Source organism: Otolemur garnettii, unplaced genomic scaffold (genome assembly GCF_000181295.1).
Source record: "Otolemur garnettii isolate 467f Iridium unplaced genomic scaffold, OtoGar3 scaffold00004, whole genome shotgun sequence".
In the NCBI taxonomy this organism is placed as follows: domain Eukaryota; kingdom Metazoa; phylum Chordata; class Mammalia; order Primates; family Galagidae; genus Otolemur; species Otolemur garnettii.
In genome coordinates this window covers 43,444,493-43,461,473 of record NW_003852399.1, presented here as the reverse complement: position 1 = coordinate 43,461,473, position 16,981 = coordinate 43,444,493, and the positions used below count along the sequence as shown (strand labels likewise).

Genomic DNA, 16,981 nt, shown 5'->3' with positions numbered 1-16,981 from the left:
GTGTTTGTATGTCTCTGCCTATTCATATATGTTAGTGTGTTTGGACGTCTCTGCCTATTCATATATGCTAGTGTGTTTGGACGTCTCTGCCTATTTATTATGTACAGTGGTATGTTTGTATGTCTCTGTCTACTGATGTTTGTCTATGCCTATTCATGTTCTTGGTGTGTTTGTGATGTTTTCTGTTTGTTGCCTTCTTCAACTCATTCACAATCTGGGATACATGAGGCAAAAAGAAAACCTGGGTAACTTACTACTGTGTTGTTCCTTGGGTCCTGAGGTCTGTAAGTGGTCTGCCTTCTTTTCTCTACTTTTCAAAGTCTTCTCATATTTATTTTATATAAGTGGCTTAGATGTGTTTAGAGGGAGAACCAGGGAAGAGTATGTCTACTTCATCTTCCTGGAAGCACAACAAGTCCTTCCTTTCATTTTGAGGTTAAAATTAGAAACCTTGTTAAGTAAGGAAATTGCATTTGCTATACTGAAAAAGCTAAATCAAATAGTAGCAAAAGGTTATAGGAAATCAATTTCAAATACTTTCAAAGAACTTTAAGAAAAACTTCAAAAACTATGCAGTGACATTTAATCCTTAAGAAAATCAATTAAAAAAGAATACATTTTAAATGTTTGTTAAAAATACCCCAATGACGTTAGTTAATATTTTGCTTTAAGACATTTCAAGAAAAAGAAAGGAAAGAACTTTTCCTGTATGGGTGATATTTTGTAATCATTATTTAGAATACAGAAGTTTTGTCTTTTATCTCCCTTGGTAATTACTTGAAGGCTTCTTTCTTTCCTAAGCTATCTATAAGAAATAGCTACCCACATCTTATATTTATATTACCCAAAAGATTGTCTTCCCAATGGCTTCTTTACAGGATTTAGGAGAACTCTGTACACACTAAAAGTATCAGTCTCTTTTTTTGTTTAAATTGTAGATTAATATGAGGATACAAATGTTTAGGTTACATTGTTTTTGTCCTAAGGTAAAGTTCAAATTGCAGTTGAGCCCTTCCCCCGGGGGCATGTTGAACACCCTCACACTGTGCACACTGGGTGAGAACCCACCTATCACCCACCTTCCTTCCTTCCCATCGGTCACCATTGAAGAGCAGATGGGGGTCCAAATATTACATCTCTTTTCCTTTCACCAACCCTCAATTATAAAAGAAAAATGCAGAGTGGCAAAAGCACAGCTAAAAGCAAACGTAATAGAAGTCTATCTAAAAGACACTGAAATGAAAAATAATTTTTTTTTTTTTTTGCAGTTCAACATGAAAGGTTACTCTTAAGAAGAAATTTCGTTGAGAAAAAGCATCACAGTCAAATAAGATACAGTAAATGGCAAGAAATGTATAAATGAAAATAACCTTTGAATTGCTCAAGGCACTTTGGAACGGAGTGTCTGAGTTAAGATGGGTATTGGGATTTACATGGAATAGTTCTCAGAAGAATCAGGGCTGTGATCTTGCGTTCCACGTGCCAATTACAAGCAAATGGTGATTCCTCAGGCTAGACTCTAAATTCAACCACATTATTGCCTCATATAGCCATTTTCTCTTCCTTGGCTGAACAGAAGGAAACTGCATGGTACAGTACTCAGTGAAATATAAAATAAGGATTAACAAGCCATTCTGGAGATTTAGCAAAATTAGGCTCCATCAACCAGCTTGACTCACAGCAAAAAGCTCCCTAGAAAGAAAACGAACAGTAAAGTGACAAGCAGCATAAAAATTTAAATAACTCAGGCATTAAAATCATGAAAAGGTACCTTGTACCCTCTGATCAACCAAGCCCATTACTAGAATAACAAGAGCTCACTCTGCACTCCAAATGCAAGTCCGAAACAGCCCACTGCCCCACTGTGAAATCCGCTTAGGAAAAAGTCCATTTCTCTACCTATCTCCACAGAAGGGAATTTACCAATAGCGTGGGACATATAGGATTACATAAAGACTTATTTTCATGTAAAACGAACACAGCAGACATCCTTGCACAGCTGAGGTATGGTAAAGGCTCTCATCATCAGCTGCCTGACGCCTAGAAATAATATTGAATAAATCTGAGTTTTGTTTGGGCAGAGCAAGTCTTTCATATGCAAAACTGAATTGTTAATACTGTCAAGGAAACCTCAGTGTACAGTCAATATTTGAAGTCTTTGAATGCTTAACACTATATAGCACGCATTTGGGTCAATTATTTTTTTGGCTTGTGATCTTTTCCATATACAATTCTAATTCTTCTAGGAGGCAGGCATACTTTTAATCTACCTGGTTTATATGGGCTATTTAAAAATAGAATTCTGCCTTATTTAATAATAAATACAAACTCTACGTCAGAATTTTGGGCTGAGAGTATTACAAAAAGTCATCTGGTTCATTTTCCTCTCTTCAAGCTGGACTGCATTAAAATAGTTCAGGCCCAATATAAGTAGTTCTCATTTTCATTGTTAGGGAAAAGGGGGAAAATAGCATGTATATATATATTTTTTAGCATGTGTGTGCCTATTTCTTTCTTTCATTTCTATTTAATCTAGAATCTATATGTTCTCACTTATACCTCTTCCAAATGCCCATATTTCCTAGTCTGAGAATAATAATCAATATTATCCCTTCAAATAGATTATCACATAAAATAGTCTAGCAACTGGTGACTCATATGTAATTACAGAAGATCCCATCTCACACCATATACAAACATTGTTTTCAGGTAAGTTAAAACATTTAAATGTAAAAATTTTCCAATGAAATAAAACTTTGAGAAGACAATGTTGAAGATTATATTTTTTTTTGGCCGGGGCTAGGTTTGAACCTGCCACCTCCAGCATATGGGGCCAGCACCTTACTCCTTTGAGCCACAGGCATTGCCCAATGTGGAAGATGTTTATGACCTCAGGGTCAGAGGAATTTCTTAAGACATGAAGGAGTATAGGCTATACGTGAAGAGACTACTAAATTTAAATATATTGAACTCATTCTTTGTGAATATACTAAAAATCACTACATTGTCGACTTTAAAACGGTAAACTTTATGATACGTGCACGCGTATGTACATTACGTCCCAATAGAGCTGTTCTTTCAAGAAAAAAAGATACCCCATAAAAAGATGCAAACAGGCCACAGAAGGAAGAGAAAATATTTGAAAGACATTAATAGCTGTGGAATAGTATCTGGATTATATACAACCCCTACATAAAGATAAGAAAAACAAACAGACCAAATGGAAAATAAGCAAAAGATACAAATAAGTGTTTCACGGGATAGAAAGCACACATTGCTCGTGACTGTGGAAAGAGATGCTCCATTTCATTGGCAATCAGGGAGATGCAAATTAAGGCCCGTAAGAAGATATAATTTCTTATCCACCGGACAAATTAAAAGATATGATAATGTCAGCTTCCGCTGTGGATGAGGGACATCAGGAAATCTTACGGACTGCTTATGAGGGGACAAACTGACAGGACCACGTGGAAGAAAGTTTCTCTTTGTCCATTAACACGAACACGTCCCTACTGATGGCGAGCAAGTCTGCTCTTAGATACGCATCTGAGAGCACAGGTCAGAACTACGGCCCACGAGCTAAGAATGGTTTTCACATTTTTAAAGTGTTTTATAGAAAAAAAAAAGAGGAAGAAGAATATGTAACAGGGACCGTATTTGCCCTGTGGAGCCTAAAAGAATGACCAGCAGGACATTTACAGAAAAAGTTTGCTGACATTCATTTTAAAGAAACTCTGGCACATTGTTTTCAGCACTGTGTTCATAACAGAACAACAAAACCCAAGTGTCCACGCACTGGGGATGGATAAATCAACTGTGGAATATTCATATGACGGAATTCTATTATGATGAAAATAAACTATAGCTAGATGCAACATACTTTAATCTCAAAAATACGTGCATAAAAGAAGCGAGCTACAGGATACAGAGTATGATTCCACTTGCATAAAGTTAGAGAAGAAAGCCGGCTAATATTCTGAGGATTTGTGCATGGGTAGTGAAGTGAGGCAGTGCCTTGCAGGCCCAGGCTCTGTGGATCTGTGGCAGCGGAAGCAACCCTCAAGCTGGAGGGCGACACTGCAGTCAGTTACTTGGGCTGGCCAGGCACCCTGCACTGGTCCAGAATTACCCAACAAGGCAATTCTGTATGGTGGCCAACATGATTTTTAAGAAAAATCAGTTGATTTTAAGAAAAACAGTTATAGGAAAGTGAAGGTGTCATTTTAGGCGTCATTGGACTTCTCCCAAACATATATCAAGGACAGTGATTTAAAGCTTAAAAATTCCTCAGAACCAATACTTGCCCTGCTTTTAAGATATTTTTGTGTTGTGTATTTACTTTATCAAAAATAGCTCCTCAATATCTATTATCCCAATGGAGTTTTAGAGTTGGGTGTGCTTTTTCGATTATGTATTATTTATACACTAAATCCTTCTTAAAAGGATTTGAAATAGTCTGAGTGATTTATAAGTTTATGAAAAAACGTACTAGACACAGGCAGAGCACTGTGTTACAACAGTAGTTCATTAAAATCACAAGTGGATATCAATGATATATTCATGATCTTGAATCCCCTGAAGTCCATCAGCCTCCAAAAGAATAATTTCTGACACTAAAATAGATATTCCACAATCATTATTAACTGGGTTTTTTTAAATAGCTATTTTCTCCTCTACTGCATTTAATTTTGTAATGTGTTTATACTTACTATGGACAAATAGGAAAATGACTATGATATCTTTCTGTGTAATTTTAGAGAGAGGTGAATAAAAAAGACCTGAAAAAATACTTAGAAAGTATTAAGTCCTAAAAAAGAGCCTGAATAGATCTGCCTCGTCTATGTAATACCAACAATCATTTAACAAATAAACAAATCCTCATTGTACACACATTCAGAAAAAAGACAGCTTAACATGCCCGTAGAAAGATCCAGAAATGCCAGATATGCTAACCTCTAACAAGAGCAAAGGAAAGTTGTTATGGAAAATGTCAAAATGAAAGGCTTTAAACAAACTGAAGAGGCTCATTGGTCATCCTTAGGGAAAAGAAATTAAGTCAGCAAAGAACAGTTTCTTTCTTGGCAACAACAGTCTAGCTGCTTTTAGCGTTTTGAGAAAGCATTTACCAAATTCTTATTGTTCACTACTGTCATTCAATATGCTAAATTACAAGTAGAGATTCTGTCAAGAACTACGAAAATCAGAAGATTTCATCCAACTTGTAAGCTAACAAATTGACCTGCACAGTCTTATGGAGGCTAGAAAAAGATACAAAACTCCCAGGTCAGAGACAAAGGACTTAATTGCTTGTAGCATAGCAAGTAGTCTATGTTCAATCACTTCTGCTTTTTGCTCTAAGACCAGAGGGCACTGTGGAGGGTCTCAGGTGGATGCTGTGCATGCAGTGGGTTCACATCATATTCAACGAACCCTGAGTTTAGGGAACTTGAATTATTCACAGTGGAGCCTTGTCCTGTGGGGAGACATTATGTTTATTGTACTGGACAGTAAACAAACTTTCCCTTTGCTCTGGAGGGGAGAACTAGCTCTATCTTCTACAGCTGTCCACATATAAACCGCCTTGAAAAGATAGATTAGAACCAAAGGGCCATTAGTACCTCTTCCTGTAAGACCTGCAGAAATGTGAGACTGTGGAGGATGGTCTCCCAACATTCTCATTTAAAAAACAAAACCAAAATCATGAAGACTTTGGTCGAAATTACATTACAATTATAGATTAATTTGGAAAAGGATTACATCTTTCCTATATTGACTCTCTCAATCTGTAAATATCATGTATCTTTCCACTTAGTTCCTTCGTGTGTTTCAACAGTTCCATAATTTTTTCACAAAGGTCAAATCTATTCTCAGATCATTCATAGTTTCTGTTGCTGATGTAGATGGTATTTTTATATATTTAAAACAATTATCTATTTCTCCTGGTACACAGGCACACAATAATTCAGACAGTCCCTGAGTTACAAACATCTGACTTTGGTATAACTTGCATTTACAAACGGAGGCTACTACAGTAAGTCCTCGAGTTAGAAATGCTCAAGTGACGTATGACTCACACTTACAAATGGAGCCTATTACAGTTAATAGGGCAATATACCTGTTCTGACTTACACACATATTCATCGTAAGAACAAACCTACAGGCTATCTCGTTCATAACCTGGAGACTGTATGCACAGTCCCCAATCTTTCTAAACTCTGTCTCAGGTAACTTGTGGAACTTCCTCCTCTGCTTTATCAATCATAGCGTTCTACAAATACTCAGTGAGTACCTTCCCATAGGTCCCTAGGGTAGACTAGAAAACAGGAGCACATTTATGGAGCTCATTTATTGTGTGCCAACATACTGATGCTTTTTTATACAGAGCTCTTTTTTTTTCCTTAAAAAATCCTATGAGATAAATTCTGCTATTTAGATTAGGACAATGAAACAGATGTGATACCTAACTTGCCCAATATCACAAATAAGTAATTGGTTACTATAGACTAGATTCAATGCTAGACCTTGGGGAAATAAATGTCAAGACATTAAGTCTGTCTCAAGAAACTCCTAGTCCAACGGGAGGAAGGAAGACCAGTAACCAGGTAATGATAGCAGAGTGTGAAAAGCTCTTTGAAGGGGATATAATAGAGCACTGTGGGAATGCAAATGACGGGTATCTGTACCAGCTTAGGTCCAAGTGGTTGGATGATCAGAATCAGCTTCTCAGAGAACAGGCTACCTGAGGAAGGAAGCAAGAATTAGCCAGTTAAGGTAATAAACTGTGATCCTGTTTGGTGAAAAGTGGTTTTTTGAAAGTAAGAAAAATAAGACAAAAAGGAAAATGGCATTGTATAAAAAAGGATCTTGTGGGGTAAATTTTGTCCTCAAATGAAAGGCAGGGCAAACCAAAAGGTTTAGAACAGTAGTTCTCAACCTTCCTAATGCTGTGGTCCTTTAATATGGTTCCTGTGGGTCGCCACCCACAGGTTGCGAACCGCTGGTTTAGAATGTTTGTAAATTGTCTGTGCAGGTTGAATAAGGTTCATAAAAGAGAATTTGTGAAGGAATTTGCATGTGATCCAGTTGACTATCCAGGATAGATAGAATCTTTGGCTTGTAATCTTGCTTGAACAAATGTTTTAAGCCTTTGATACTTGACAAATCTTCCAAAATCAAAACTCTAAACTTGATCCTTTTGAAATGTTAAGACCACTGAAAGTCTGAGAAAGACATATTAGGCTTATTTGGTATGTTAAAAATGTATAGGAAATATTGTCAAATGTGAAATAGTGGGTAATTTTCTGTAGATTATGTTTATATGTATGTTCTAATATTATAAAATATTGCTCTATCTTACTGTAGAAAAAAAAAAGAATTAGTCAGTTAAGGGACTCAGGGGAATAGTCCATGCAAAGTGTCAGGCCACATTTGAGGAACTCTGAGTTGCTATATAACTAGAACACGGAACGCACAGGACAGCATAATAAATGAGGCTGACTGACCATCAGGGACCTGATCGCTACAAACACACACATATTCATCGTAAGAACAAACCTACAGGCTATCTCGTTCACCACACTAAGGAGTTAGAATTCTTTCCTGAAGACCATGTTCAGAAAAATCAATGGAGGCTTTTAAAGAATGAGATGAGCAAAGAGACACGTTAAGAAAATTTATCCCTGGCACCAGGGTAGAAAATAATATAGTTCTTGCCAAGTCTGGCCAAATGGAGACTAATTAATATAGGACCACATGTCATTAGATGAGGAGGACCTAAACTAAAAAAATGGCAGAGGGATTCAAAATCAAAAAGCAGATTCAATATTTAATTTAGTATACAGACCATGATGATGAAGAGTGATTTCTTGTTTTATCTGCCTGACATATTAAATGGGTGGCAGTAAAGAAGGCAAAGACTACAGGAAGAGATAAGATGTGGCAGAGGGAAGCACACTGAAGCAGACTGATGAGATGAGTATTTGCATACGTTAAGTTAGAGCCCTAAATAGCAAAAGTTCATTGTGCATCAGGCATCAAAGGGGAACTCCAAACAAAACACTAAATATAATTCTTTTCCTCTATGACTAGTTGAGAATATACTTGCTTAACGACAGGGACACATCCCAAGAAATGCATAGTTGGGTGATTTTGTCATGGGAACATCATGACGTGCACTTGTGCAAACCTAGATGGCGTAGCCTGCTACACACCTAGGTTAAATGGTGTAGCCTAGGCTACAAACCTATATAGCACGTTACAGTACTGAATACTTAGGCAACTGTAACACAATGGTAAATATTTGTGAATCTAAACATACCTAAACATTAAAAATGGTACAGTAAAAATATGGGAACACCAAAACATGGTTAACGGTTGACAGTGGTGTTGTGGGAACACCACTACATATGCCTATGGTCCCCTATCCCCAGTATTGGTCTGTGGCCTATTAGCAACTGGCCCACATAGTATCATCATCTGAATTTTGCCTCCTGTCCCATTTCCCTAATCCCCCACCCCACTCCATGCAAAAATTGTCTTCCATGGAACTGGTCCCTGGTACTAAAAAGGGTCCAGGAATCTGTTAGGAGGTAAGAGGTGGGCGAGCAAATGAAGCTTCATCTGTATTTACAGATGCTCCCCATTGCTGTATCACCTCCTGAGCACTGTCTCTTGTCTCCACCCATGTCTGTCCACCCTCTCTCATCTTTGGAAAAATGGTCTTCTATGAAACCAGTCCCTTGTGCCAAAAAGGTTGGGGACCAAAGGTATATGCAGCCCATCATTGACCAAAATGTCATGTGGTTTATGAATGTGTATGTACTGTACATGAATTAACAATTCATGGTGGGAGTTAGTAAATACTGAACCTTCCAGCAAACACTCAATGTTAAGCTTTAGCAATGGGATTTATCATAAAAGTTATATTCTAGGTCACAGAATGAAGCAAAAAAATCCCCCAAAACCCAAAACAAAAACAAAAGAACCAAACCCTGATGATGTTAATTTAGGCATCTGGATAAAGATAAATCTATTCATGACTATTAAATGACAATTCTACGATGGGGCTTGGAAGAAAGGTATTTATTCTGACTATGATTTCATCTTTGTTAAATATGACAAATCCATAGAATCTCTGCATCCCAGAATGAAGAATTTCTAAATGTCAACCGTTAACCATCATATGTTGATATCTCTCTATGGATTCAGCAATATTAGCTCAGTCCAAAATTTTATCCCTCTTCGTGGAACTGATTCAACAAACAAAACAGCATTACGACTTTGTAAATGAAGTTCATCATTGAACAGTATGCTTTTTCCAACATAATACAGAAAAAAAAAATGAAAATTACTTCTCAAGTCAATAATACTAAATCGCTTTACTTACATCAGATGGACATGTGATTTGATTTAATAATTCATATTTAATCCCTAACTGACCTCAAAACTAGTGCCTATTTCTGGTGATAGTGAGCTTCAATGGAATAATCACAGGAAAATAGAAGGAGTAGAGCAAAGAACACAACTTAGATCAGATCTCCCTTTAAATCTCAACTCAAAACTTCGTAGATGCATGACTTGGGCAAGTCACATCATCACTTCAACTAGATTTCCTCTCTTACCAAGTAGGAATTGTGAGGCCTTAACAATATACATTGATGTCCTTGAAAAATGGACTTGGTTCTCAGTAAATGTTTAACAAACAAAGTCTGGAAGTTATAGACTAAAAATAATAACAACAACAACAACACCTAGAGAAAATAATATGCTTTCAGCACATAGCCTTTTTTGGCACCATCAAAACTTGCTACACAAAAGCAAAACTGGCCGTACACCTGGCCTGAATCTGTCCCACATAAGTCACCTTCAGTGAGTGAGCCAGGAATCAAGGACACAGCTAGAATTGAGAAGATGATCTAGCACAATTAATTTTAAAAAGGCCTGAGGTCATAAAGTCCAGAAATAGGTGCATACCTGTATAAAACAAATGGTATATGAAGATTACTTTACAATACACGATATGTTCTAGGACACCTATATCTAAACCTCTATCTAGGGTTCCAGGCTTTATGGATAACGTATTTAATCAACACATAAATGCTTCCACTACAATCACAAAGCTAAAGGCTCTCCTCTGAACAAATCCACCTTTCTCAAAACTGCAGTTAACAGTTTAGTTTTCTTTTCCTTTTCAGATTGTCACTGAAGTTTCTCTTTCACTTAGATACAAATGCAGGCGCAGATGGGGGACATGGTGCACTCTCAACATGACCCACCTTGTCTTGTACACTATATACCCCCAGAGGTGGCCCACCTTCCACCATTAATGATGGGCATGAGACTGACCACTAACACCAAACAGTGCAACATCCCTCCGTACACAAGAAATCCTCCTCTCTAGATAATCATCCCCACACAATAGCAACTGAATTTGATCGTTGCTGATGAAAATAACCTCAGGAAGGAGTGTTCACCCAATGATCTGAAGTAATCAAAGCAGCCATCTATACACAATCATGGTGTAGTCTGTAAACAAAAGGCCCATCTCACACCACTGCCAACTCTGCAGGACAGAACAGCCAGGCTGCAGGGAGAGATAGAGCCCTGCCATCAATTCCTGGAATCTCAGTCAAACTGGCTTCGTGCCAAAGGCAGGTGGTTCACACCTTGGAGTCTGGTGTGGGGTGCTGGCTGACACTCTGGAGGATTCTACTCCAAGGCTCACTATGGTCCCCCACAAACAGTGCATGGAAGAGGTGTGGGGGGATAAAGAACTTTATCGTTCCTTTTTTTCATGCTCTTCCTCTCTTCCTACTCTCTAGGAGGGACACCTTCCTAAAAGTCAGGCCAAGCTTAACTTTATTATGAAATTAAATCTTCCAGACAAATGTGTTCAATACCCCATCGACAGAAGCAAATTAAATTGGAACCTTCCCCACACACACTCACATGGGGGCAGGCAGGTAATTTACTGAAGCAAATGTGTTTTCAAGTCAGCTTTTAAATAAGATTTCTAATTATCAGTATGCTTTTCACTCAGCAACCCTCCTCCACCTCTTCAACACCATTTTCACAACTCTTAGTTCAAGAGCCACTTAAGAAATAAATGATTCATGGCAACTGAAAGCATGATAATTTTCTGTGAGGCATAATGGCTGGGTTTCTAGGTCCATGGGCCATAAAAATGTGCTACCCCTGAGCCATCTCAACTTCTTTATGGAAAATGACAAAAAGAGGCCCGGAGAGACCAATGGAGAGCAAATTTCATCTTTGCAATAAAAATATTTCCCCCTATGACTTAACATTCTAACTCTGAGGGACAAAATTAAGAACAAAATTAAACTTCTTCCTTCAGAGAAGAGAAAAGCAAGCAAAAATGAGCACTTCTGGTTCTATTCTAAACTGAGTCCTGAATTTGAGAGATGGATCATGTTTGTTCAGAGGGCACATTAACCAGCAAAGGCTTTCTGAACTTTTCAGGCCTCTTCTTACCATTTCCACACAAGCAGGACCACCTACGAAAAGGGGCAGATTGCTTGCCAGCCATGACATGCACCAACTGTGTGACCCTGGGCTAGGTGCTTAATCATACTGAGTATGTTTCTTAATCTGTAGCTAAGGAAAATATACCTCTCTTACGGGGTGATTTTGAGAATTATTGGGATCTTAAATAGTACAATCCTAAGACTCATTATTTCCCAAATATTGGTCCATGAACTCTCTGCATCAGAGTCCCTTGAAGGAAGGCTTAATGAAGTCTTATGTGCCAATCTACATCACTAGCTGAGGGCTGGCTCCAGCCAAGTTGGCATTTTTAATAAGTATTTTAGTGAGTGAATTAACGGTCCAGGTACAGTGGCTCATGCCTATAATCCTAGCACTCTGAGAGTCTGAGGCAAGAGGATCGCTTGAGGTCAGGCATTTGAGACCAGCCTGAGAAAGAGCAAGACCCTGTCTCTAATAATAATAGAAAAATTAGCTGGGCATTATGGTGGGTACTTGTAGTCTTAGCTACTCAGTAGGCTGAGGCAGGAGGATCACTTGAACTCAGAGATTGAAGTTGCTGAGAGCTAGGCTGAGGCCACAGCCTTTCAGCTGGGACAACAGAATGAGACCAGCTCAAAAAAAAAAAAAAAAATCCCTAACCCCCAAAACCAGAAAACAAAAACAAGTGAATTAAGGCTGGTGTACTCAGCAAACCATGAGGCCCAATCTGGGTTTGAACAGAGGACACAAGAGAGTATGAGACCAGCATTTAGCATCAAGCTGACAAGGTTCTCAGTTCCCAGCATTTCTGTCTCTGGCTCTAATCTGCCTTTCATGCTGAGTGATTTTCCAAATATACAAACCTGGCTATTCTGCTCCCTGCTCTTGACTACAGGCAACCAACCTCAACTCTGCCTTTCCGGCCTCCTTCAACTGCCTAGGTCTGCTCTGCCCAGGTTGCTCTCAATTCCTGCCAGTCTTTGTTCTTTTGGTTACATTTCAGCTTAAATGTCATCTCCTCAGGGGGGCCCTCCCTAACCACCCAGTGACTCCCAATGACACAAATGTACTTCACTCTCTGCTAAAACCTAACACCTGCTAATACTCCCTTGGTTATGTGATCATCTCCTCTCACTAGGAAGAGCAGGTTGCATGTCTGTTTCTACCTCCTCTACCTATCACAGTGCCTGGGACATAGTAGGTACTCAATAAACACACAATGGATGCCCACCTTAATTAATTATTGGTCTACCCTACTAGCCCTGGTTAACGAATAGAAAGCTGCATTTCTTAGCATGCAAAAGGAAACTCCAGCGTAGAGAGTTTGGTTTGTGCAATATCTGCGTTTGGCAAAAACTAACTACATAACTAGAATTTCTGTGAACTGATTCCATACTCCATTAAAGAAGGTTGGTATTTAAAGAATTTTTATGAAGAACTTTGTGAAGTGAACCATTTTGTCTTTATTTGTTTGTACAACTGGATTTTCACATAAATTTCACATTGGATTTCCTTAAAACAGTTAGCTCTATATATTTATTATTAATACAAAAGTTGCCTCACTTAAATTTTACTACTTAATTATAAAAATATTGTCTCTGGAACAAAATAATCCCTGAGTTATAAAGCACAGGGCCCAGAGAGCATCGTGAAGCCACTCAGGTTGTACGTGCTCTCGGCTCTCTTAGGAACCACGAACAGCAGAGCACATCATGGGCCCTTTGGAAAATTAACACACATTCTGACCACAGAAAGTCTGGAAAAGAGACTTGGTGAAAAGCACGTTATAAAGAAGCCTACCATCTGCCCAGGTCCTAGACTTGTAAAATGTATAAACAAAGATTTTAGAAACTTAGAAGTGCATTAAGTAAGAATAAAAGAAACTTATAAACAGATGATAGTTCAATTTTGGTAGCGGTCTTCTCTCTCCACTAATTCAGAAAAATTATATTTTATATACAAGTTTTCCAGCAAAGACTTGGCCATTCATCTTTCTAGCGAGTGAAGATCTCCACTTGAGAACTTTAATTGGTTCTGCTGTGTGTGCCTTTTAGCCAGGGAGCTTCTAAGTGAACTGACAGCAGGTGATTGACGGGGAAGGCTCATGGCTCTGGTTTACAGAGCCTTACAAAAAGAAAAATGGAAATACTAGGTTGCAAGGTAGGAGGCTCAAGTTAAGAAAGGAAAATCAAGTGCCTGGTGGCCAGTCTCATGAGGAGGTAAACATAGGATTCGCCTGGAATGGTTTCTGGCTTGCTGTGAGCACATGGCTGCTGGATGCACATGGCTGCTGGAATTAACTGACGAGAATACAAGCCCAGAAGGGCAGGAGTCACCCCAGCCAGGTGGGCTTACCAGAACCCATTCTCCTGAGTTGAAACTGAAAATGAACAGAGGGATAAAGTATTGTTTTCTAATCCCCTCCCATCTTTTTTCAAAATTCTCTGCTACTGCTTCCACAATGGCTCCCTTATTACCTACCCTAAACAGGTTGCCCCCTCTGTACCAGGGGTTTTCAATGCTGGCTGCATTCCTGGGGAGAACTTCCAAAACACACCAAGGTCCAGGCCCCACCCCAGGGTACTTCAGTCTGGTATACCCTGGGCATTAGTAAGTTTTAAACTTCCCCAGACAATAGTAAGCTGTAGCCAGCCAGGAAAACCATGGCTCCAGGCAGGGTACAATGGCTCACTCCTGTAATCTTCGCACTATGGGAGGCCAAAGGAGGTGGATCCCTTGAGCTCAGGAGTTGGAGACCAGTCTGAGCAAGAGCGAGACCCTGTCTCTATTAAACACAGAAAAAAATTGGTGAGTGTTGTGGGGGCACCTATAGTCCCAGCTACTTGGGAGGCTGAGGCAAGAGGATCATTTAAACACAGGATTTTGAAGTTGCTGTGAGCTAAGCTGATGCCATGGCACTCTAGCTGTGCAACAGAGTGAGACCCTGTTTCAAAAATAAAAGAATTGAATCATGGCTCCATACAGCATCATGAAAGCTGTGGCGTGGCAGGGCAGGGGCAGAGGCTGTATTTAAATGAGGAAGGGGGTGCAGCAGTGGCAGGGTGAGGCCATCAGTTTTTTAACAACAGGAAATGTGGTAACAAGAAAAATGTGTGCTAACCCAGGAAGATGCCTGGCAAGAGAAGGCAGGTGCAGTATCTAGGCGAGACAAGTTTAGCTCTTTGAAGGTGGGAGACAGAAGAGAAAACCACACTTACGAAGAGGCTGTAAGACCTGGGAGGAGACAACTGGCGGAGGCTGGCACAGGAGGTGGGTGTACACCGGACACTGTAGAGAGGTGTGCGGGTGGGAAAGGGTGGGGTTCGTACTTCTACAACTCAATGGCTATGATTCAACATCACTGCATACTGATGGTTCCCTTTCAGACAGATTTTGGTGGCACACTTAAAGCAATTAAAAACTTTTTAAAAGAGATAATAAATAGTACCAAGGTAGTATCTGCTGCAGGTTTCTGAGTCCCTATGAAACCATCCGGAATTCCCACCTCTCTTCCTTGGCTGACCATCAGCATCATGATGCTCTTTGACACATTATTACTGCCTTGAGTTTGCTCTGAGTCTCTAGGAGCCAACATCGTTGGCTGTTCCTATAAATGGGCAATTTTTTTTTTATCTCACATGGTGCTATACTACACTCTGCTCTTTCTTCCAATTTGCAGAAACCGGATCCCCTTGCACATAAATAGGTCCCACAATCTGTAGTATGTTCTGCTTATGTCTAATGACATTGCCCACACAAGTGTACATTTCACTTGTAACAAAAGCAAATTTTACAAATCAATCAAAATATGCATTCCCATTCATGATGGATAGCAACTCCGAAGGGCCATGGGAAACAAGTTAAGACCCATTGGCCTACATTTACAGTTTTTCTAAGTACTGCTGTTGGAACCTAGAAATTAACACAGATGTGAAATTTATGGTTAAAAGACTAATGAGGCTTCTTAAGTACCATCAGGCAAATTATATAAGATGATTATGCAGAATTTAACAATTTGCAACAAACCTTCACTATCTTGCTTTGGACTGCTGTCTTACTTCTGAGTTACGGGCCCACTAGAGAATCCTGTGTAGCTTTCTTCATGTCTTTATCTTTGTGGAATTCTAAGTATCTCTATCTGGATATACTCTGTTGGAGTCTCATCCCTGGTTTTAATCTCTTTCCATAGCTGTGTAGTTTCACTTCCTGGGATTTTGCCAGGGAAGTGAGGATTGCCAGGCCTGAGGCTGGGGCTACCCGGGATAACAGTGGCCCATTGCTACCTTGGTTTTTCTCCATGAATATTTTTTTGACCCAACAAAACCATCTTATTCTGAGCCTGAGGGCTGGAGCAGATGAACATGGCTATAGTCCAGAGCTACAGCAGGGAGGTAAAGCCACAAGCCACAAATCTGGCTGGCCATAACACATCCATACCTGGCTTTCTTCCACCAAAACTGACCAGCTCATTTGGCATTTTGTCAAACCCAACGGGAAAAATATGTCCATGGCTAAGTTATATGAGGACAGAGCCATTATTTGAAATGCAATTTCCTAGGACATGCTGGGACTGTCTTGCAAATTTATCTACAATTTTGAAAAGCAAAAATTTCTGAACACAGTTGCTTTGTTATTTTGCTACCAAATGAACTAAGGCAAAAACTGACCTGAACTGGCATGAGGTTATTTCGTCTTTTTCTGTCCAAGTACAGGTGAACTTTCATCCACTTTGCTACAGAAATTACTGTGTATTCCCTGTTTCCCACGAGGGTATTACATTAACATACAGTATACAACAGACTATAAAAGCTGAATTCTTAAAGACGTTTCGCCCCAAAGGGTTTGGCTAAGGCATGGTTGACCCACATACAACTCATAGACAGGTGAATTCTCCAGATTTAATCCTTTTATAGTTTCCCCATATCATGCAGGTATTTGCCTGACCTCAGCTTTCCAGTGATTTCTGTAACATTATTCTAGTAGTTCACAAGTGTAAGTAGTATAGTTCATGGTGGAGGGTCACTGACACAGGAACAAAGCAGGACACAGCTGGAAAACAGGCACTCTGTCCACTCTTTGATGTAGAACATGCTGCATTTAACACACACACCCATCTTCTCCTTTGCTGTAGTTTTCACTTTATCAGTCTGAGAGTTCTGATAACTAAGTATACCCACGCCTACACTGCAGCCTGTGTATGGTTATGAGCAATATAAAAAATCCAAAGGTGACGCTTTGAAAAAGAAGGTATTAAGCTACATTTTTGCTGCTAGACATTAGTGTCCCATATGAAATGTCCAGAGAGTTCCTAATGTACAGAAAGAGAAAGACAGAGAAGAGAAAGCAACGGAAAGGCTAGTGGTTGTCTGGGACTGGCCGTGGGAATGAGGATTGATGGCCAATCTGAGCTTCTCGGGGTGACAGAGAAGTCCTAAATCTGAATGGCGGTGATAGTTTCCACATTCTGTAGGTTTACTAAAAAATCAGCAAACTGAAC

The 16,981-nt window shown here is 39.4% G+C and overlaps 1 protein-coding gene across 2 annotated transcripts in view; it reads right to left on the bottom strand.

Annotated features, from left to right (window-relative positions):
- PAG1 (phosphoprotein membrane anchor with glycosphingolipid microdomains 1) overlaps positions 1 to 16,981 on the bottom strand; it is a 140,834-nt gene that overhangs the window by 110,690 nt on the left and 13,163 nt on the right. The gene's annotated exons all lie outside the window — the stretch shown is intronic.